General features: G+C 34.5%; 1 protein-coding gene and 1 long non-coding RNA gene across 6 annotated transcripts in view; one reads left to right on the top strand and one right to left on the bottom strand.

The window, feature by feature from the left end:
* The window catches only part of Lsamp (limbic system associated membrane protein), a 2,156,433-nt gene that overhangs the window by 1,855,978 nt on the left and 277,797 nt on the right, over positions 1 to 22,658 (top strand). The window lies entirely within an intron of this gene.
* LOC110350449 (uncharacterized) lies at positions 6,476 to 22,516 on the bottom strand. Its single transcript, XR_002397040.2, has 4 exons — positions 22,216 to 22,516; positions 10,866 to 11,055; positions 9,545 to 9,781; positions 6,476 to 7,480 (listed from the first exon to the last, which is right to left on the bottom strand). It is a non-coding gene; the product is annotated as an uncharacterized LOC110350449 (long non-coding RNA).

The raw sequence follows: 22,658 nt of genomic DNA, 5'->3' as shown, positions 1-22,658 counted from the left end.
GAAACCAACATATTTAGTTCTTCTTTTCAAATTGTCACCTTTAAAAAGTCACATTTTCTATATCTTATTAATCCTAGAACTTCCATATTGACTTAGAATTCTAATGTCCATAGATGCAATTTTAATTTAATAATTAAAAGCTCAGTTGTTAAGAAACAAAAAAAAAATTTCAAGAATAACAATTCACGACCTATTGTTTCTAGGATTTAAATTTTTGAAAACATTTTAAAAGTTTTTTAAGCATTCCTAGTGTGACCCAATATCTACTACCCAAGAGCTATATGACGGTATCATTTATTCTCTTACTCTCTGTCTTCTTTTCTTCTTTTGTACTGAAATCTTTCTCTCATCCCTCTTATTCTTTTTTCCTTCTTTAATAAACATCATTTTACATAGTCTATTTTTTTCAACATTTGATCATTGCTTGCAAAATTTCATGCAAATGTTATCAGTTCATTGTAATTGAATTCAGCTTTTAGATCTTTTCGTTTTTAAGGCATTCTACCAAAATAAGAATTTGAAATCTTCACCAGTTAGATTCACTCTTGGATTAATTTTGTTGATTATTAAGATTCTTTATGATTAGCTTCAATTATCATTTGGGATTTTTACACTAATTTTCCTACTCTTCAGCTTAATTTTTCAGATAATACCCTCTTGATTGTCTATGATTGGGTCAGGTTCAGACTTGAAATACATTAGTATCCACCTCAGCAATAAGATAGGTGATGTAGTATAGAAGTGAAATTTTGTACAGAAAATATTTGGGACTATTATATCCTGTAGTTTTAACTTGATTTTCTCCTGTTCCAGAGGCCTTCTAGTTTTATCCAATTCAATCCAATCCCCTCATTATTATTTACTATCTCCAAGCCTTCTGTGTGTATCTACAGCCTACTGTCTCATTTCCAGATTAAATAATCACATTGCAAACTGTTTATCCAAAGTATTGATGTCCACATTTGTCCTTCTTGAAAATTAGAGAAAATAAAAAAAGAAAGACAGTTATCATAGGACAAGGACTGGCACCAGATTTGCCTCAGCAGGAAATATACACTTTCAAAAAACGTTTCAAATACTTCTGAAAGCCACTGTAAATCATTTGTAGCTTATATTATGTAAACACTATATATTTAAAAATATTAAAGGGAACATTTTGAATTAACATGATTAAAAACTCAAGAAAAATTATATATATATATATATATATATATATATAGGCACACACTATATACATGCTCTATCTCCAAACAGCTCTATCTGTCCTATATGCATTCCCTCTCTCTCTCTCTCTCTCTCTCTCTCTCTCTCTCTCCTTTACAGAAGGGCCCATAGTGCACACAAGAAAGGAGCTGAATGCAGAGGAAGTCCAGGAAAATTAAAACCTTACATATATATTCAAGAGAATTGAGCAAGTAAATAAATATATTAAGGGCAATGATAATCACTTTCTCATTTTTGATGAACAGAGACATAAATATGAAGATGGAAGAGTCTAAAATAAACACTATTGTTTTGGATTGAAATTGGAGTTATCTGTGTGTACTCATGAGTTCTGCTCAGAGAAAACAAAAAGACAAACGTGTGTATATATTTCATAGCCCTGACATTGACAACTGGTACTAAAAAGTAGATGTCATACCTTGGTTTTAGAATATCACTATCCACTAAAAGGAATGAGGATTATTTACAGAAGTAGCTGATTCAGGGCTGGGACAAGGAAGGAACAGTATATATTTAGAGCATCTTTTGAGCAAAAAAAGTAATAACATTTTCAAAGGATAATGATACATGCCAAGATACACAGAAGCCAGCATGAAAGACACTTCTACCAACCAATTCTGGGATGATTTGGGCATCAAGACAAATGCTTACAATATAGTATAACATAATAAAATTATATAATAATTATTAAATAAAGAATATAAATTCCTTATATAGAATGCTAAAATATAGAAAGAATGATGGTGCCTGGATATTATCATTTTACAGTCATCACAGAAATAAATGACACAGACAAAAATTTAATGGATTCTAAAACTTGCAGGTGAATAATGAAAATAAAATATGTAATCTCCAAATAACTACCCACAAAACATTTTTAAATACAAAATGAGAAAAATAAAATTAGAAAAAAACCAGCTAGCATCATATTAATCTAATGATCAAAGCTAACACTACCAACAATGACAAAATGAGCATTATGTGCTAGAAAATAAAAAAAGAGAAAATAAACCTACTGGTAATTTCAAGAAATATTACTACTAAATAGAAAAACTCTTTAAATTGCTGAGAAAAAATATTAACACTACTAACAGATTGCTATTCAGTTGTTTGAAGTAATATATAAAATCAGTGGTGGTTTCATTGTGTACTTAAAATAAACACGTAAAATATTTTAATTATCATTCACAAAGGAGCACAAATATAAAAACATTAAACACTAATTAAATAAGCAATGTTGTGAAGTAAGCAGAAATTTAGAGAATAAAAGAATAGGTGGTCTGTTGTTTTTTTAATAATATGAACAGATTTTATCAGATCAATAAAGAACATAAGGAAATATCAATAAAGAAAATAGGACTAAAAGTTATCAAAGGACAAATTACAGGACACAGGAAAATAGCAAATGTAGAAAACTATTCAAACAGCATTAGTAACCAAAGAACTATAAAGTAAAACAATAAATTATTTCTTTTTCAACTAGTAATATTGGGGAAAGGTTAACAAAATAAGGATAGCCAGAACTGGCAATAGAATTGCCAATTGAATTGTCAGTAGAAAAACTGACACTTTCATATCTTCCTGTTGAGAGTATAAATTAGTGGAAATTTTACCCAGGGTGAAGTACAGATGTCCATCAAAGTTTTAAAATATATTTCTCTCATTTAACACTACCTGCAATTCAGATGTAGGTTTATGTACAAAGTGGTTATCATAGAATTGTTTTTAAAGAAATTTATGAAAAATGTTCTGAATATTCAGAATAATTTGGGAAGCTACCCTGTTATTTCATAAGAAATACTATTAATTTGCACATTGTACTGCTCCCCAGCATTCAGAACTCTTTTTTCTGTTTGGAAATTTCTCTCATTGGCAATATTAGTGGCATGCAGATATTTCTGTCCATTGTGCAATATGGAATAAAAACCAGTTGTTTTCAACACTAGGGGTTGGGCATGGTTCTGGGCCTTAAAACCAGTGTTCTAGAGTCATAATTACTAGAAGGCAATGTTGATATAAGAAATTAAGAAGCATTATGAGAAAAGAAAAAAAAATGGAAATGAAATCTATGTAAATAGGAAAGGGTGGAAGGGGTGAAGGGTACACAGGTAATGGGGAAAAAAAATAAGAACCAAGATACATCATGTACAGGTACAAGCACCCAATGATAAATGCAAACTTACTGTATATATAAAATGTACTTGTAAAAGAATTTTTAAAAAAAGAAATTCAGAATCAGAGAGAATCTATTCAAATCATTGGTGGCATCATTAAGGCCTGGATCCAGGGCTGCACTGAAGAAGGTGGAAGCCACACTCGTGTTCTAATTTATCAGCAGGCACACCCTGGTCATGGGACATTTCCCAATAACTCTCCGTTTGCACTTTCCCAGTCATGTGAGACTCATGTGTTCCTTTCTACACAAGGCAGCCAGAGATGTTTTCTGTTTCTTCCAAACAAAGACTGGGAGTTGTACAGTTAAGCAGCCATTTTATTAAACAATAAAAGTCTTTGCAATATGTGGTTAAATGAAATGGCAGTTTTCCAACTAGTATAACATCATTTTGTAAACTCCAGTTTATACACACTCACTCCCTATGCACTCATACATCCATTGGAGGAAACAATAGAATGAAATATACCAAAATAATTTATATAATGGTTTGGAGGAGTTGAGGGGTTAGGGTTTTCTTACGTAAAACTTTATACTGTTTAGTTTCTAATTTTGTGTTTTATACCTCAATAAAAATTGTTAAAATAATACATTCATGATTTTTTGAAAGGAAACTTTTCAGTACTGTTTTGATTTTTGCCCTTTCCTTCTTTTATATTTCTTTTTATTTGTTTTTCCTACACTAACCCTTCACTGTGTGTCTTTGTTGCTAAGGAAGCAAATTCATAAAATAATTATTGTAAAGTGAGTAGAGCATACATTATAGCTACTATTACTTGCAGAGACACACTCATTTTAAAAGAGATACTATAAATTTAAAGGTGCTCACAGGATACAAGGTCTTAGGGAGAGGAAAAGAAAACTGATTTTGTGCAATAGCCTCTTGTCTGTTTCTCCACTCAAGTAAAATTCCAAAATAAGCAATTCTCTGCATAAAATTTCTAATTTAAAATTTTAAATCTATCAATCAGCATCTTCTAGATGCTCCTTTAACTATGTACTGGTGGCTCTATTTGCCTGCCTACCCTAACCTGGATGCTGCTATAATTTCTTCTGATCTAAAGAGTGTAAAATGTTGCCAGGAAGTAGAATATCCTAGCATTTCATTGAGTATACGACAAAGGCATGTTAATCTTAGTTGAATCCTTATGTTTTCAGTAAATCTCTTCACTCATCATTTTGATTTTCAATTCAATTGGTGAAAACAGCTTTTCTTGGTCTTTCACATATTTCCTATTTTAAAATTCCTTCTTAAAGAGCCAGTTATGTCATTTTCTTTGATGTCTATTTAAGAACAATATTAAAAAGTTGCTTTTTATTTTTCTTTCCTCTTTATTTTCTAAAATAATGCATTGTCCTAATGATCCTTTTATCTTTCAAACTATGTCAACTTTATCTCCTTTAGTTGTAGGATCTTCATATTCTGTATGATTCGTCAGAGCTGCCTTTCCTTCTCCCTCCTTTTTAGGTTTTGTCCATGGATGATCTCATATATCACTATAGCATCTCTATAGTTTTACTCCAAGGCTCCATTGCCAGCCTTGCCAACTATTTCTCCAAACACTAGTCCAGAAAAACCTTGTGAGCATTTTGCTGTATTCATCAGCCAATTCATGATTATTGCTTTCTGGTCAAAATGAATTTTTTTGCCTCCAATGTATCATTACATTTTCTTCTGATAATCTCATGTTTGAAAATGGTACAATGGATCTTACTTAAATCAAGGTTATTTTACCTTCTCTATTGGATTTGCCTTTTTTCATCAGTGTTTATCACCTTTTTGTAAAATTACCTTTTAATAAAATGCCCTTTCTTACTTTCTCTAATTTAGGTCTTCATTATCTTTTTCCAAGATTTTTTTCCAAATATAGTGCTAACTTTTGCTTTCACCTTTTTGTATTCTAAACTGTCCTGAACATAGCTTCTACATATCTGTGAAATACAGCTCTGGTATTACCATTCCTATCTCAAATCTTTTACTGCTCACAACAGTGACAGAATAGTCTGGCTCTGAGTGGATTTCTGTAATGTACTGTTCCAGATTTCCTTTTTCTGGTGTGCATACATAAGATCCTGGATAATCACACTCTTCCCAAAAATTGTGAAAATAGGAGTTAGCCAGGCATGGAATGTGAGAAAGTGGGTTTCTAGCAGAACTAAAGCATGTGAAAAGGCACTGGCTATGATTTGGAACAGGGTGGGCAAAAGTCATGAAGAACAAGAGAAGACTGAGGAGGTACACAGAGCCTAGCGAGCATGTCCAGGTTTTGGGTTTGCTTTGCTTTCCCAGAGTGTGTGCAGAGAAATTGACCGAAGGTTTTAAGGAGGGGCATGACAATGGGTTCTCTCTGTACTTTTGTGCATGTATGAAACAATTTTAGCTTTGATTAACATGTGTTAATTACTCATATCAATGAGATCAGTGTGATATTTCTACACATGCTGCATACAGTGTGCACTGATCAAATTCAACCTCCCTTTATCCACTCCCTCGGCCATACAACTTTCCCTGCCTCAGATGATCGTGCTTCTGTTTTCAGGTTGGCTTTTTTTTTAAGCTCCCCATAGATGAGAGAGCAAGCAGAGAGCAAGAAACTCTTGCACACTGTTGAAGGGAATGTAAATTAGCATAGCCTCTATGGAGAGCAGTACTGAGGTTCCTCAAAAATTAAAAATAAAACCACCATATGATTCAGCTATCCTAGTCATGGGTAACTATCTAAAGGAAATTAGGTAAGCACACCAAAGAGATGCCATGTTTGTTGGGGCACTTTTCACAATAGCTAATATATGGAATTAGCCTAGATGTCCATCAACACAAGAGTAGATAATGAAACATGCATATATACATGGTGGACATTATTCAGCTATAAAAAAATGTAATGTTGTCATTTCCATAAAAATGAATAGATCTGGAGGATATTGTGTTAAGTGAAATAAACTAGACACAAAAAGAAAAATAATGTACCCATTGGAATTTCTAAAATGTTACCCAACATACAATGTATAAAGTGGTGTCTATGTCATAGCTTAACTGAGCTTACTGCCCAATAGCAAATTCTTCCTTCTCAAACATGATAAGCGTGTTTACCTGTCTCTTAAAACATGTTACATTTCACTTTATAAAAAAGCTATTTGATTACACATTTTATCTCTTTTACTAGCACAAACTCCCAGAGTTCATAGAATGTACCTTTTTTTTTAACAACACAAAACTTCAGAAAATGAAAAGGTCAGAAAATAATTGGCAATGAATGAATAATCTTACTTTCTAAGAGTAACATCCAGGCTAACAAGGAAGGTGGGATCATACATAGAGTGTTGACACCACTCATGAAAATCTGAGTCTTTTTTCATTATGAGTCTTCATCTTTCTATCTTGTGCATGGAGCAAATCTTTGTATTTACCTGTATCTGTTCATGCTTTCTTGAAACAGCAATAAACATTACCAACTCATTTACAAGGATGTAATGAACATCACCTAAGTAAAAATCATTCAGTACTTTTAAGTTATTTGAAGAAATGTATCAGTTTTTTCTTTTCGTATTTGCCATATTAAATCTGAAAGAAAATTTATTTTCTCCCATGTATCCAGTCAAAAGGGCTGGACCAGGCAGGCCTGTGTTTTAGCAAAAATGAGAACATTTCTGATTGTTCCAAGGCAGAATAGGGGGAGATATAACTTTTCCTGGATGTTGATTGGTTGCTGAGCAGGTAATGATTTATGACACATTTTAAATTACTCTTCTGGATGGAATGGTTTATGGAGGGGGAAATGGGATTGTTCTTTAATATCCTGAAGCATCTGAAAACCTATGCAACTTCTATTGATCTGTTCTCTTCTGGATAATACTGCTATTTAAAATCGATGACATATTTACTTCTCTCAGAATGCCTCCATGGTTGTAAACCATTCTTTGTTTGTTGAGAAGTATTTCTTATTCATTGCCCTGTTGAACTTAAGTTTCGTAGACTGGGGTATTACAGGTTTGGCAGTCTATCTTTTCATCTTCCTTCCTGTTCCATTTTTTAATGTGTTAAAAACTTTTGATAACTTGAGGGTCAATAGTCTTCAACCATCTCTGAAAAACAGGCAAACAAACTATTAACATCTACACATTACTCATCACCCATATCAGCATAATCTTGCCTAATATTTCTTTAATAAAGACAAAACATTAACCTGATGTTTATTTTAGGTAGGGTTTAGTATTTTTTGTTTGTTCATTTTGTGTGACCAGATACAGCAAAGTGTTTTTCCAAACATAAACAATGAATTCCCTATAGCAGACACTCAGATCAAATTTTATAGTAGCATTTCACCACTTTAAAAGAAGTCCTTTAACTGAGTTAAAAGGAGGAAGAAACCTGTTCAAGATTGTTGCCCTGCCAAATGGCCTGTGATTGATGGGACAGCAATAACCAGGGGGTATTTGCCAATTCGCCAATGCCAAGTCCTTGGAGTGATTTTGCTGCCTGTGACAGCTGGTGTTCTCTATTGGAAGGCTGTTTCTGTATACATCTATGATTTGCATATTTATATACCACTGCTGCTGTATGAAGTCTACATTTCACAGCAGTGTGTGTAAGCAAGGCAGCCTTGCTGCTTGAGTGCCTCTGGGCGTGGAATGGTAGAATTGATTTGGATAAAATGAAAATTGTGGGTTTTGATTTTCCAGGTTAGCCAGTAATGCCACATTTCTGTTTTTCTCCATCTTTCACAACTTTAATATTTTTTAAGCCTCTCTATGCATACTACCATTTGAGCCTGGTACATTGTAGGCTGTCTACTACTCTGGTATTAAGGCATCATACAAACATAAAGAAAAGGCATTAAAGGAATAGATTTAATCAAGTTAAAACTGATGGGGAATTCTGAGATTTGCTTATGAAAGAGAGTTACTGATATTTCTCCCTATACTGAAGAGAAGTTAGAGGAGTTAAATGGGGTAGGAACTGCTCACCTAAGCCAGATATATGAACTTCTCTGCTGCAACTTCCCTTTCTAGATAGTATATCACAGAGACTCTGGACCAACTGAGATTTCCATAGTTATTTGAAAGGTCAAGTATGTAAGACTCATTGAGCAGAAAAAAGGTGGGGGGATGCTTTGGATGAAAAGAATGGAGTGAATGCTATCTGAAGGAAATAAGAGTTGGATAAACAATGAATATGTGGAAGTGAAGTAGTCTTAGGTACAGAGTGATGAGTGGTTACCAGGGCATATATTACAGGGTACAATACAAATAATTTTGAGGTAGTTTGGTTAGACTCAGTCATTATTTGCTGTGAGTTTGGAAAAAAAAAAAACTTTAATGTTACTTGAGGGTATTAAATTGGTAAAAATGATATGTTGGAGTCATTGATGGAAAATATAATCTGAAGTAGGATGTTTTCAAAAGCAGGTAGTATCAGAAGTAACCACACTCCAATTCTAATGAGTGAATAGATTGGGATATTTTTTCAGTGGAAAAAGACAATGTATTTAAATTCTGTCTAAAGAATAATGAACAGCTTGATAGTGAGCTGAAGGTTTTTCTATAACACATTTTCCAATACAGTGAAACATGATGTGAAAAGTTAATAGAAAAGCTACCATTTTGAAGACTACTTCCTGTAGTCTGAATAATGTCTGTGCCAGCCCCTAAATTTATATCCCCTACATCACAGTATTTGGAGATGGGGCTTTTGTTTTTGTTTTTTTGGTACCGGGGATCGAACTCGGGTCCTTGCGCTTGCGCAGCCGACGGCGAAACCACTGAGCTAAATCCCCGGCCTGACATGGGGCTTTTGAAAGGTGATTAGATTCTATTCTCTAGAAGCGGATTAGAGGCATGATAAAAGAGACCTCAGAATGATCCCTCTCCCCTTCCACCATGTGAGGACACACTGAAAACTAAATCAGTTATGAACCAGGAAATGGGTCATCAACAGAAACCAAATCTGCCAGCCACTTGGATCTTGGCCTTTGAAACTTCTAAATCTATGCAGTTAAGTTACCTAGTCTATGGTATTTTGTTGTAATATCCTAAACAGACTAAGAACCTATTCTGTGTTCTGGAAACTCATATTCATTACCTAAACCTCACACAAACACTCTAGATCAGGCCTTTTATAGATAAAACAGAAAAGAATAAATAACTCACCCAGATTTACACAACTGCTATAGGAGAGGACTTGATTGAAACTAAGGTCTGTTGATTCCAGAAGTCATATTTGTTCATTTGTTTGGTTGTTTTCCTAACACAGTACTTCCTTGGAACCAGAGGAGTGTAAAGGTAGTGAACAGTTCTCTTGGGTATATTTAATCTGAATGGGCAGCAAAATAGCCAGCTAGAGGCATTCCTTTGACAAAGTACTTGCTGGGTTTGCTCTTTGCTTACCTGTAAAATGTTGATATTAGTTACTACAGTCTCTTCATAGTTTAAAAGCTTGAGAAATGGAATGGATAAGTGACTTCATAACAGCAAAACTAGTTTGTACTAGAAAGTGTGGAAGATGAGAGTGATCCATGTGACTAGTCTGCATTTATTCCAGATATAACCCAATTGATGAATGGACTGTACGTTACTACATTTTAATTTTCTAGACAGCCATAGAAAACAATAATTATTATAATACTGATCAAATTTATAAAATGAAGTTGAATATAGTCATGAAAATGTAACTGTCTTAGAATATTACTGTCATGAAATGATAAATATCATAAATGATATATAAACCTAATTGTTTCCATATCGTGGGCATCATCTCTTGTCTTATTTGGCTTGGCAAGGCCTTGGTTCTGAGCAACTTTCAGTAGCATACTGCTTGTACAGTCTGAATGAACAGCTCTTCAGAGAATCTCTTGCTGGCTCAGTCACAGAACCCATGGAATGTGAATGCCATGCACATTTCTGTAGAAAACATTTCCTTTTTGTAATATCTGATGAAGTCTTGCTTCTTAAACATCAGGAAAGTGTCCATCTGAAAAATTCAGCTCATACATGCTAAATAATTTTAAATGTTGTTATTATTTTATATTACATTGAAACTGACATTTAGAACAATAGACTAAGGACCTGCACAAAACACAACACTGGCCTTAAAGTTTAGTACATAGTGGCTTAAGGCCATAGGTTCTGAAGTCAGAGGATTTATATATATTCCAGTCTGATTCATTAAGTACTTCTGTGATTCAGTGCAAGTTATATCATCCTTTATGCAAAGTTTCATTTTCCATAATAAAGATTATATATCATAACAGTAACACTGTTATACTTGTGGTGTGTGCGTGTGTAAATATTCAGAGGAAATATAATCTAATGTATATACCATATTACATGATATATAATAAGAAGTCAATAATAATAATATAGGTATTATTATTTTCATTTTAAGTTCTACTTTAAAAACATTAATTACATCTGAACTATGTTTTCCTGCTTTTTTCTACATTAAAATATTTTAATAGTTTATAATACTCACTTTCATGGATGGAAAAAGACACACATTTATTTTCCGTATTTCTGAATTTTCTATATTTATCCTACATAGGAAACTCCATATGCTCATGACACTGAAGAAGAGGAGAATTTCCCCCTAGAAATCACTGGTGATGTTTGGTTTAACAAATTACTCATTCTCATTAGGATCTTTTTCTCTTGAGACTAAACTCCTAAAGAGAAGAAAAGAGACTATAATCTATTAATTCACTCCTTTATATCACCCTTCATTTGTTTCATTCACCTAGAATTTGGCCAAAGAGGCAAAGCAAAACAAAGCAAATAATAGCAGATTAAAGGATATTTCAAATGGTAGGGGGGAAAAAAACACATAATTGGAATGGAGTCATAAATATTCCTTTTGGAAGTGTCGTGCCTTTTGAAGAATAGGTTGTTCTTACTTCTTACGAAATAGACACCTAATTGAACATCTATATGTGAACTTATCTTTTCTCCTAATAAACTGACATCATTTTATTTCATATTTTCTAATTGATATTTATTTATAATAATTCTTAATAATTGTTGTATCCATCGTTATGATCAAGTAGTTAATTTTATTCATAATAATGAAAGATTTAATACTAATAACTCCATTGGTAAATGTCTTTCAAAGTGAAACATTTATTTACAAGCTTTAGTGTAACAATTATTTAATTTATTTTGTATTCATGTTTTAAATACCGTGTTGAGCTCCTTTAGAGACGGATAAACAACTACTCTTAATTTTTTTTATAGGATTGACGAGTCAGTCATTTGGAAACATGACATGCTTTGAATTGAGTTTCACAGTGGCTGAGACTAAATCTCTTTTTTCCAATTAAAAAAAGGCTTAGACTGTATCTTGTGTGTTTTACTTCCCTAGTGCGTTCCAACAAGCTTAATTGCTGAAGTACCTCAAGAATTTCAGTGTCGCTAATTTGAAAGGAGTACTGGAAACTGCAGTGATTTCTGTTGTAAAATTCTTAATAAAATTATTGAAATACAAAGATCAGGGCACCATAAACAGTTATTCAGAATTAGTATTGAGATTAAATTAGACAAGAAAATTTACTCAGAATTCAAGGTGGTTGTGTGTATGTACATGCACATGTGTACACATTCAAATATTTAGGGACACAAGGAACAATAATGGCTGACAAATTGAATTTATGAACAATATAAAAATTGTTTATGTGTTTAAATAAGTGCTAAATCATTTACTTGAGTGGAATACTCGTTGTCCAATCGTATATAGTCTTTCATCTTTTTAGGGAACTACTCATTTACTAAGTTTATGAACAATAACAAAAAGTTTTACTATTTTGTGTATGTTTGTTTTGTTTCTCTGCTGAACAAAGTTTTACTCAGTTTAATTATTCATATTAATTATTAATATATGAAGTAAGCTTAGTGAACAAATATTTGTTGTCTTGGCATCAAGGTACCAAGGTCTTAGAAGTCATTCTAGAAATAACTAAAACAATAATTGCATCACAGAAACGAGAATACATTTTTTCAAAATAATATTTTTAGAAAGTTCATAGATTGTGTTATATAACTTGGACACAGTCAGTCTATGTCTGTAGAATCAAGCAGGAAAGGAAGGAACAAAGGAAGGGAGGGAGGGAGGGAGGGAAAAAGCAAGCAAGAAAAGAAAAGACCATCCCTCATTTTGGTACTCCTTTAACACTATCAGCAGTGGCCATTGATAATTAAAGGAAGACCAAAAGAAGGAGATAGTTCTCTCTTGGCTGAGAAAATGAGACCTGCTTACATACAGATAGATCATGAGAACTGAGAACAGCCTTCCTGCACTCTAGATCTTACATTAAAACCAAGCCAATGTTAGTCTGTCCCTGGATACTACACCATTTGTAGTTATATACAGATTCTATGTTGTGGTGTGATATAGGTTATAAACAAACCCCAGAAATCAGGTTAACTATAGACTAGATTACTCAACTCTTAACTTGAGCAGCCCCAAAGTGAATGATATTGGCCTTTCTCTAGGTACAAATACATTATTTCAGTCTCTACTGTTCTTTATGTACTATTCCTAGCATGTAATACAATATTATGGTAGACATCATATTGCTTACCAAGTAAGAAAATAAAATTCATCTTAAGACATATTATAATCAGTAGAAAAGGACCCAGAGATAACTCAAATATTAGAAATATCAGAATAGAGTGCAATAATTATAATAAATATGCCAAAGGATGTACTGGGATACATTAGTAACAGGTATGAACAGAAAAATAATTTCAGCCAAGACATGGAAACCATACAAAAGAGGTAAAGAAAAAATGAAAATGTATCAGGATAAAGAATTAATTTGATGAACTTATCAGGAGACTGGACACATGAGAGACATTAATCAATGAATAATAAGATAGGCAGTATAAATTATCCCAAATTAACCCAAATTTCATCACTTTGTTTTGTGGAAAACAAGGAGTTGAAAAACTGAAACATTCTAGATCTGTGTAACGTAATGAAATGGTAAAATCTTGGAAGATAAATACAGAGAGTATAAGGTAGAAGAGATATGCAATATGATAATTATTAGTAATTTCCAAAATCAGAAACTGAACAGATCTCAGATTTTAGACATCTACAGCTATTATAGAAACTGAATTTTATACATATACAGATGCACACACTAGTAAATATGATTTGTAGTATTTCATGTATATGTATATACATATGATAAAAGTTATCTATTAGTATTATTACCATTACTGTTACTATTGTTTTATTACCTTCTAAAAGATGAAAATATTTCCTATTTATGTCATTGAGTTTGGAAGAAGAATATATAACAATGTTAACAGTATGTTATATCTCAATACATCTCTTATCTCAATATTTCTTGCTTAATTTTTATTATTGATTGATTGATTGATTGATACCAGGGATCAATCTCAGGACCCTGTGCTTGCAAGTCAGGTGTGGTGCCACTGAGCTGAATCCCCAGCACTTGCTCTATTTTTAATTTTAATGTACATTTGTGCTTTCAACCCTACGTTTTTATTATTTGTGATTGAAATGTTACTTTTGAAAATTGCAAACAACCCTCACCTCCAACCTCTAATACTCCTAATCTTCTTTCCATTTTTCTCTGTAGAATATCACCATCAGAAACTGTTTTGTTGTGGTTGTTGTTTGTTTGTTTATGTTCTTTAATGACTCTCCCTTTGTCTGATAACTAAGTAGCAGGACGTGAACATTTTTGTATTTTACATAATAATTTATATTCACTGCTCAATCCTCACCATGCAAAGTCATATGAAAGATGTTAAACCAATATTGACTGAATATATTAATCTTTACTAATTTTTAAGTTATCCAGTATCAGTAGAAAGAATGGAATGACAGTACAGCTGTCTCAGTAGCCTATTGGGTCTTGAGTGATGATGTGACTATATGAAACAAAGACACTGGGTTAAAATGATGACAACAATTTCTCTTGAGGAAACTGGGACTGAAATTGTAGTACTGGAGCCTTCAATTTATTGGTAAACTGTTTGAACGTAAGTAAAATATATACACAAACTACTTATAAACTTAAAAATAAAATAAGTATCAATAAAGCAATAAGATGAAATCAGCTTCATTATATTACTGTTATTTCCTTTTGTAAAATGAATAGGTTGTTTTAATATTTTTAAAGAATTTCCTTCTTTTTAAAGAGCCTATTTTGAATTTTTAATCTGTTAATACTTGGGTTTCCTTGGCTCTTAAAATTTCACTCAGCTTTTTCTTTTACCCTTCAAGAAAGAATTGATGCATTTTTATATTTTTTCCAAACTCTATACTTTGATTTTAAAGGATGAAAAAAAGGAATTTGCAATCAGTATTTAGCTGGCTATAAGAATTTAGGCAAAAGGACAAGGAGCGGGAAAGGAGAGGAAGAGAATTGGGAAGAGCATAAAGAAAGGAAGAGAAAAAAGGGAAGGAAAAAGAAGAGAGGCAAAGAAAAATCTGAAGAAGGCCTTTGCATTTTTCCAGTCCTCGACAGCAAATAATTATCGGCAGCATTTTCTGCCTGGAAAATTTTCTATGTGATATTAATCACAGAATAGCTATGCTCAGCTAAGGAACTCTGGGAGCATGAAGTGGTGATTGGCAAGGCAGCCATCTCAGTAGGAGGCCTGCATGCTTTGAGGGATTAGTGAGGGCTCCGTGTTATCCCTCCTAATGATTCACTTGAGTGTACACATGCCAGGGCAAGGGACACTGCATCAGAGAGAGTTCAGGTGATTTTCATCCTTGAAAGTTGAGATTCCTCAAGTCAGCTAATGGAAATCCAGACACCTAGTTAAAAGCCCTCATTTACATCTGCTTAACTAATTGTGGGTACAAGACCTTGAGTTACCTACACTGAGATTGCAGTGAAAACTCCTGTGTTAGAATATACCAACTCTGCCTGGTGAGAGTCACAGACCGTGACTTCTCTGACAGAACTCTGCTGTACCTTCCCCAGGTGAATTGTGGTGTTACTGGGGAAAATGCTGGAGGAAGAAGGCAGAGAGTTCAGGAAAATAGAACAAGGGTGTCAATTATGTCATTTTTCAGAATTCTCAGGAGCTAGCTATCTTTTCCCACAACTCTTCCAATTTGCTAAGCAAAATGCTAAGAAGGGTACAAATCAAGTAGAGTTAAAGGAACATATCTTTCCCTAATTGTAGTTTTCTTGCTTTAAATCATTCAAAAATATGAATAGCTAAAGAGAGTTGAGTGAGTCAAAAAGCTTTGATGCCTTATCTCCACATTATACTGAATAGACTCCAATAAAACACGATTTACTTCTTTAATCCACCAAGAAGTAAAATTAGATTTAGGATGAAACCTAAATCATTTGAAACTTAAGCTGGCCCATGTCTAAATGAGTTACCCTCTTGTTTGCACATAGAAATTTTAATCTCTGGAGACTTTTGCAGGTATATTTATGTTTAAACTCGTGTCAGTTCTTCACTAGGTACAGATGTGTCATAACCCTTTATTTATAATAGATATCTGCAATGGTATCCAACATAGCATAGGCATGGGAGCAATACTTGTCAGAAATGATGGCGACAAAAGAAGAAAAAAATCTTTGACTTGATTTTGAACAGTATTCATCTGTTTCCTTTCTTTCCTAGTGGCTAAGAAGCTGAAAACTTATATATGTTTTAGAAACACGTAAGTCATTGATCTTTAGTCATATTTCTCATGCCTATCAATTTCTCTTTTAAGCCAAAGTGATATAAGTTGGTTTGTGCTTTCTTTATTCCTTAGATTCTCTGAATGGAAGTATCTAAAACACTAACTTAAACTCCCAAACTAAGTTTTATTTTTTAATGTTGATGCAGAATACCTGACAAAGATAATGATTTTCAATGTTCAAATGTAATCAACAGGACTGAATTAAATAAAGTCAATCACAGAAGATGCTTATTTTCTGTGAGGTAAATTAAGGTATTGCTAGTAGACATCTTCGATTGGGGGTTAACTTCAAAGGGGTCATCAAGCCCAGTGTTTTTAAATACAGATCCCCTTGAATTGAAAGCTGACATCAAGTTCAGTAAATAAAACAAATATGAAGCCTTTTCTGGTTTAGAGAGCACAGACAGAAGGGGGAGAGCCCGACTTTGTTACCCTATCTCACATTCTACTCCTCAAGGTGCCCCATGAGACATCTAGGGATGACCAGAGTATAGTGTGAAAGCTACCACTCTAGCCCTCTCATTTCTCAAAACAGGAAACTGAGAACTGTAAAGTTAGATTGACTTGCCCGTAGCCATAGAGCTAGCTAACATCAGAATTAAAGCTCGAACCCAGATCTTCCCTGTTTAACATCCACATAGGCCTGCTTTCAAATGTGTCTGTTATAGATATTTCAGCATATGGTACTTTACTCCCTCTCAAACCTAGTAGAATGCTTTTCCCACTGCACTGTGCCATCTCATTATAGCTTCACTCCAATAAATGCCATTCACTCCCAAATGCTTGTGCTAACATATGACTTGGGAGGCTAGATGCATTATATGCACACAATATATTCTAACAGGCTCATTTTGGCCCAATAAATACTACTTTGTTGAATTTTACTCATGTGTGTATACATATATGTGCATATATAGTATGTGTATATATATTATATTCATATATACATATATTTCAAACATATACACATACAATTTGTATGGTGCCAAACTTCAAGGTAAAGGGAATTCAAACCACAAACACTGTTTTCAGAGTAAATAAATCAATGGTAAAAATTGCAAGCAAAGTAGGTAAAGTATATAGAAGGGTGTAGCACAAGTAAAAGGAAAACATGAATATGACCTAATTTCATTGGTGGTTGGCTATGGACATTCAATTGATGTGATAAGAACTGCATTTCTCTCTGTACCTCTTTGCTATGCTTTCTTCTATGTTAACCTTATTCTCTGTCAAAGTTTCTACAAACTTTAGGTAAGATGACCCTGGGCATTTCAGACTATATATATTTGAAATCTCAGAACACAGAGCCTGTCTCTCCCTTAGTCTTTATTCCTGTCCTTCTTACTTTCCTGTTCTTCAGCCTTTTAAGCTGTTTGAAATAAAGACAGTGATTGGTCTCCTTTTAGTCACATGCCCAGTTATCAGCCAAGCCTTCTTTTTAAGGGTAGGGGTACTTGAACTGAGAAGCTTGAGACTGATGACCAGTGCCCTGTCAGGGAGTGTCAAGCTGTATGATACACAGCCCCATTAGGAGAGCTCAGTTCTTTAAGAAAAAGATCACAGGAAGATAAAAAGCAAAAGATAATACTACATGAAGATAAATTCTGTGTACATGTATAGCTGAAAATGCCAAAATAAGATTTTACATATTATAGTTCTTTTACCTATAATCTAGTACCTAGTTGGCTACTGTGAGTTTCCTTTCTCACAAAGGAATATCTAAACAAAGGAATATCTAAAGTAGGGTTCTTGAGGACCAGTGTCTTTGCAATAGCCACAAATAAAATAGTCTGTCAGTGATCTTGACTTTCAGTAGAAAAGCTGTCCTCAGGGTCACGGCATGTGCTAGGAAGAGGTTTTGATTCAAATGAAGTGTGCTAAATTCTTCAAGGCTGAGCCCATAGTTTCTCATGGCTTAATTTACTTGCATTCCCTTATATTGTATATCAGATTGTTTCTTTCTTTCATTTTATGAATACCATGTCTGGCATAAAGCTCAGAACATAATAAGTACTAACTAAAGATTTGTTTATTAATCCATAAATCAATGATTGCAAACTGCTCAGGAGATATTGTTTGTATATCAATATCTTAGGATTTGTTGCTTGTTTAACTGTCTTTCCATAACAGAAAATAAGGCCTATTGTGAACAGTCTGGATTTCTAGGGGTTGAAGGAAGTATTGACGAGAGAGAGAGAGAGAGGGAGAGAGAGAGGTGCAGACAGAAAAATTAAAATTACTTGTTATTCTCAGAGTTAATTAGAATTATTCTTCATCACAGAATGTCTGGTTCTTACTATATCATTGTAAAATTTATTGTGTTTTTTGCTTTTTTATTATAACTACAAGTATGATGTATCTGGGTTTGTTAGTCCAACTTGCCGGCCTGAGTCCTATTTTTAGTTATGGGTACTATTCCTAGATGAGCTGCTTAGTTCTATACCATATTTCAGTGTAGCTGAAACTAGTTCAGCATGTGGTCACAGATGGAACAGCCAAGTGTTTCTGACCTACTGTGACCCATCTCTTATAGGAGAACGACACGGCTTGATAGCTATAGCTCAGTGTGGAGGTTAAGTGTGGTGTTAATTCAGGACAATATACTGTTTTTATAAGGTAATACATTCCCTAGTTTATACCTTTTGGGTGGCAGATATACATACCAAAGTGGAAAATAAATAAAATCAGTATCACAGTGAGGGCTCAGAACCAATATCTTTCCTTATAATCAAGGAACATTATCTTACTAAATGCAAGCCTTCAGGCTTAATGAAACTGCTATCTCAATAGGTCCTTTGAATCAAAAGAGCTGTGGGAAAAGAAAGCAAGTAGGGTCTTTTCCCATATTTTGCTTAGTTACAATGATAGATTTACTACAATTTCAAACTCTTTGAAAATAGTGATGATGTGAGAACAGGCAGAAGTTTTTCAAAACTACATGGAATATGCAACCTTAGCTGGAAAAATTCTGTATCAATGTATAGACTAAGCAGATTTGCTATAGAAGAGATTCAGAAAGAAAGCATATGGGATTCACTGTCACTCTTCTCCAATCACTCTTTACTTCTTCCACACACATTTGAAGAATTACAAATATGACATCCTGGAATAGGGCCCAGGGTTAGCCAGCATTGAGGAACAAAGATTGTGGTAACTTCTGAAGAGCCCTCTCCTTCTCCATGAGATTCTCTGTGAGCCAAAGGTTCTGCAAAAGGTAGGCATGTTCATTTTTGTGAGCCTGCTGCAGCTCATTGTCTCCCAAAGGCTGTGGAGGTAGACCTCCCCCTTCAGGTCTGACTTATACTAAAAACTCGCCTACATCATTTTAAATGAACTCTTCAAATCACCACACTCATGTGTACTGACGCAACTACCAAATGAAGTTAGTGAATACACAATTTATACACCTCTTTTCTGCAAATGGCCACAACTCACTGTATGTGAATGCTTGGCTTCAGGGCATATGTTACTACAACTGTATACCCAAGGTGGATCGTGAATGACTAATGCCACCTGATCACCTGATTGATGAAAGGACAGCAACCTCCACAAGTTGCAAACTTTATTCAGAGTATTTTCACATACATGATTTTTATTCTAAAATATCAACATAACTTATCAACCACAGTTGGGGTTGACATTGTTTATTAATTTGGCCCCAATTACACAGTAAATCAGGCCCAAATATGATGTTTGCTACATCCCAGGCCAAGTATTATTGTACAGCATTCTTATACCATCTATACTCTGACATCAGAATATATTTCTGTGAATTGCAACCATGGAAAATGTAATTTAGAATAAGGAAAATAATCAAACCTCCCAAAGCATCAAGGATTAGAAAACAATACTCCAAACACAGGGCAGTATTATTCTATAATCTTATAGAAGGATTTTTACCACACAGTAGTAAATGTGACTATACATATAAAAACATGCAACGCCAGGGCTGAGGCGGGCTGAAGCAGAAAGTTTTCAAGATTGTTTCCACTTGGCAATTTAACAAGACCCTGTTTCAAATTAAGGCTAGGAATGTAGCTGAGTGTTAAAGCCCTGAGTTCAGTACCTACTAACATACACGCGCGCGCACACACACACACACACACGCACGCACAAACACATACACAACCAGAATATAAAAGTTACCATTTTTTTAGTCAAAGACAGAATTATCTGTTTCTCAAATTTTAAATCCATTATTCTTCAAAAGAATTATTTTTCCCTTGACACTGAGTCCTTTTTATATTTAGCATTCTTCTTAAATCTTTATTCACTGTTTATTCGGGAGTAATTAAACATGGTTTGAATATGAAGGTGAGGCCCTAAAGTGATAAGTGCAATCCCTTCTTCTCTGACTACTCTGATTCACCCATGACCGATGATGATCAGGACCATTTCTGTAGACTGCCCTCTTACACATCCCTCTAGAATATGTGATTTGATTTCCCACTCACCTCTTGTGCTTCATAACTTGCTTTATGACCCGACAATGTCTATGGTAGGCAGAATAATGCTGTATGCTGAAGGTACTCACTTGCTAATCCCAGCAACTTGGGAGCATATTACCATACATGGCAAAAAAGGACCTTGCAGTGGTGGTTAATGACTTTGAGAAGAAGAATTATCCTGAACTGTCTATGTGGACCCCAATGTAATCCTAAGTGTCAGTGAAAGAATCCAAATAGGAGAAGTATGACAAAAACCAAGAATCAGAGCCAGAGAGAGAAAGAGAAAGAGGAGGGAGGGAGGGAGAGAGAGAGAGAGAGAGGGAGAGGGAGAGAGAGATTTGATGCTATACTGCTGGGTTTCAAGGCAGAAGTAGAACAGGAGCTCAAGGATGCAGATGGCCTTTCAAACCTGAGGAAGACAATGAAAGGCATTTTCCTTAGAGTTCCTAGAGTCCCTGAAATCAGATGCCTGGGAACTTGTATCCAGAAAGTGAATGATTTCTCTTAATGGAAGTTAAACATAAGAACATCTTGTATTGTTGCTATATCACCCTTTAATTTTGAGCTTCTGAACCTCACTGTGACGGTGCCTATGTACAAGGACTCTTGAGATGAAAGTCAGAAGTTTTTGTCCAAGATCTTAGGAAGAATAAATTTATATCCAAACACCTGGATTTTACCCCATGAGACCCATTTTGAACTTCTGATCTCTAAAACCATAAGATAATACATTTATGCTACTTTGAACTACCAAGTGTGTGTTAATTTGTTATGGCAGGAATAGGAAACTAATGTGCTGTTTAAAATGAAGCATTAAATCATAGAACTGAAAGAAAATTTTACCAATTTCCTTCAATCAAAAATCCTCCAATTCACCCATCACCTCTTTATTCTACCTGCCTTTCAAAAACAGCAGCAACTGCTACCCTCCTATTCACAGCACTTGAAGTATTCCACATTACCTATTGAATGATGCACCATACTTTAGCCTGACATCTTTCTTGTGAACTTCCCACCACTGTACATTTTGTCTCTCATTATGTAAACAACATTCACTACATTTCAGTTGTATGCATCTACTTGCTTTCATAGCTATTATGAGACATGGACACTCATAAGACTTTGTAACCTTCAGCCTCTGCACATGGTGTTCCTCAGCCCAGGATTTCTCCTTCATCTCTTCAGTATAACGTTAGTATTCACTGTACTAACCCCTTAGACCTATTATAATATCATCTTCACAAAGAGATTTCCTGCAGCTTCAAATGGTATCTTCTTTCTCAAAACTCTTTTAATTTATTGTCCATATTCCACAGCGTTACCCATTTCACTGTGCTATAGTTGTCCACGTGCCTGTGTCCTTCCCTGGGCCACAGGAATACTTCAAAGAATCTTAAGTAAATTGTGCATTTTCTGCTACACTGCCTTGAGCTAGGAGCTCAATAAATATGATCTAATTGAACTGAAACTGTCCTTTGAAGCCAGGATGGGGACATATAGTTCTCAAGTCTAATATGGAGATCAATACTTCAAGTGTGAATTGAGAATTTCCACTTTTGGTAACAATATGCAACAGGTGATGGCAAGTGCCATGTGCTTAAGCGTGGCAGTCCTCCTTTCCTGCCCACTAACTCGTGGCTGGGCCGACTTGTAAATAGAGATTGTTTACTCTGATTTTATTTCCACTCTTTTACCTTGGCCTTCCACTCTGTTTCCTTTAATAAAGCTGAGTTTTGCTTCAGAACTGGTTGATTCTCTGCACCAGGTTAGAGACTGGAGAACACACATGATCAGATCTCATCCAGCTAAACAATGAGATGTGAAATAGCTTTGGGACCACATGAGAACCTGGAGTGACATCACAATGACTTGCTTGCTGCTGGAATGCGTGAGTGTGGGTCCTTTCAGGAGGAAGTCTCCTAGGTAACTGAGATCAGATGCCTGGGAACTAGTAGCCAGAAAGTGAATGATTTCTTTTAATGGGGGTTAAACATGAGAACATCTTGTATTGTTGCTACATCACCCTTTAATTTTGTTGTTCTTAACCTCACTGCAACAGTGCCTATGTACAAGGACTCTCAAGACCAAAGTCAGGAGCTTTTGTGTAAGATCTTGGGAAGAATAAATTTATATACAG

This window comes from Heterocephalus glaber, unplaced genomic scaffold (genome assembly GCF_053883595.1).
Source record: "Heterocephalus glaber isolate CG9 unplaced genomic scaffold, H.glaber_assembly_v1.0 deba00000122, whole genome shotgun sequence".
Taxonomy (NCBI): domain Eukaryota; kingdom Metazoa; phylum Chordata; class Mammalia; order Rodentia; family Bathyergidae; genus Heterocephalus; species Heterocephalus glaber.
This window is presented reverse-complemented; position numbering and strand designations above follow the sequence as displayed.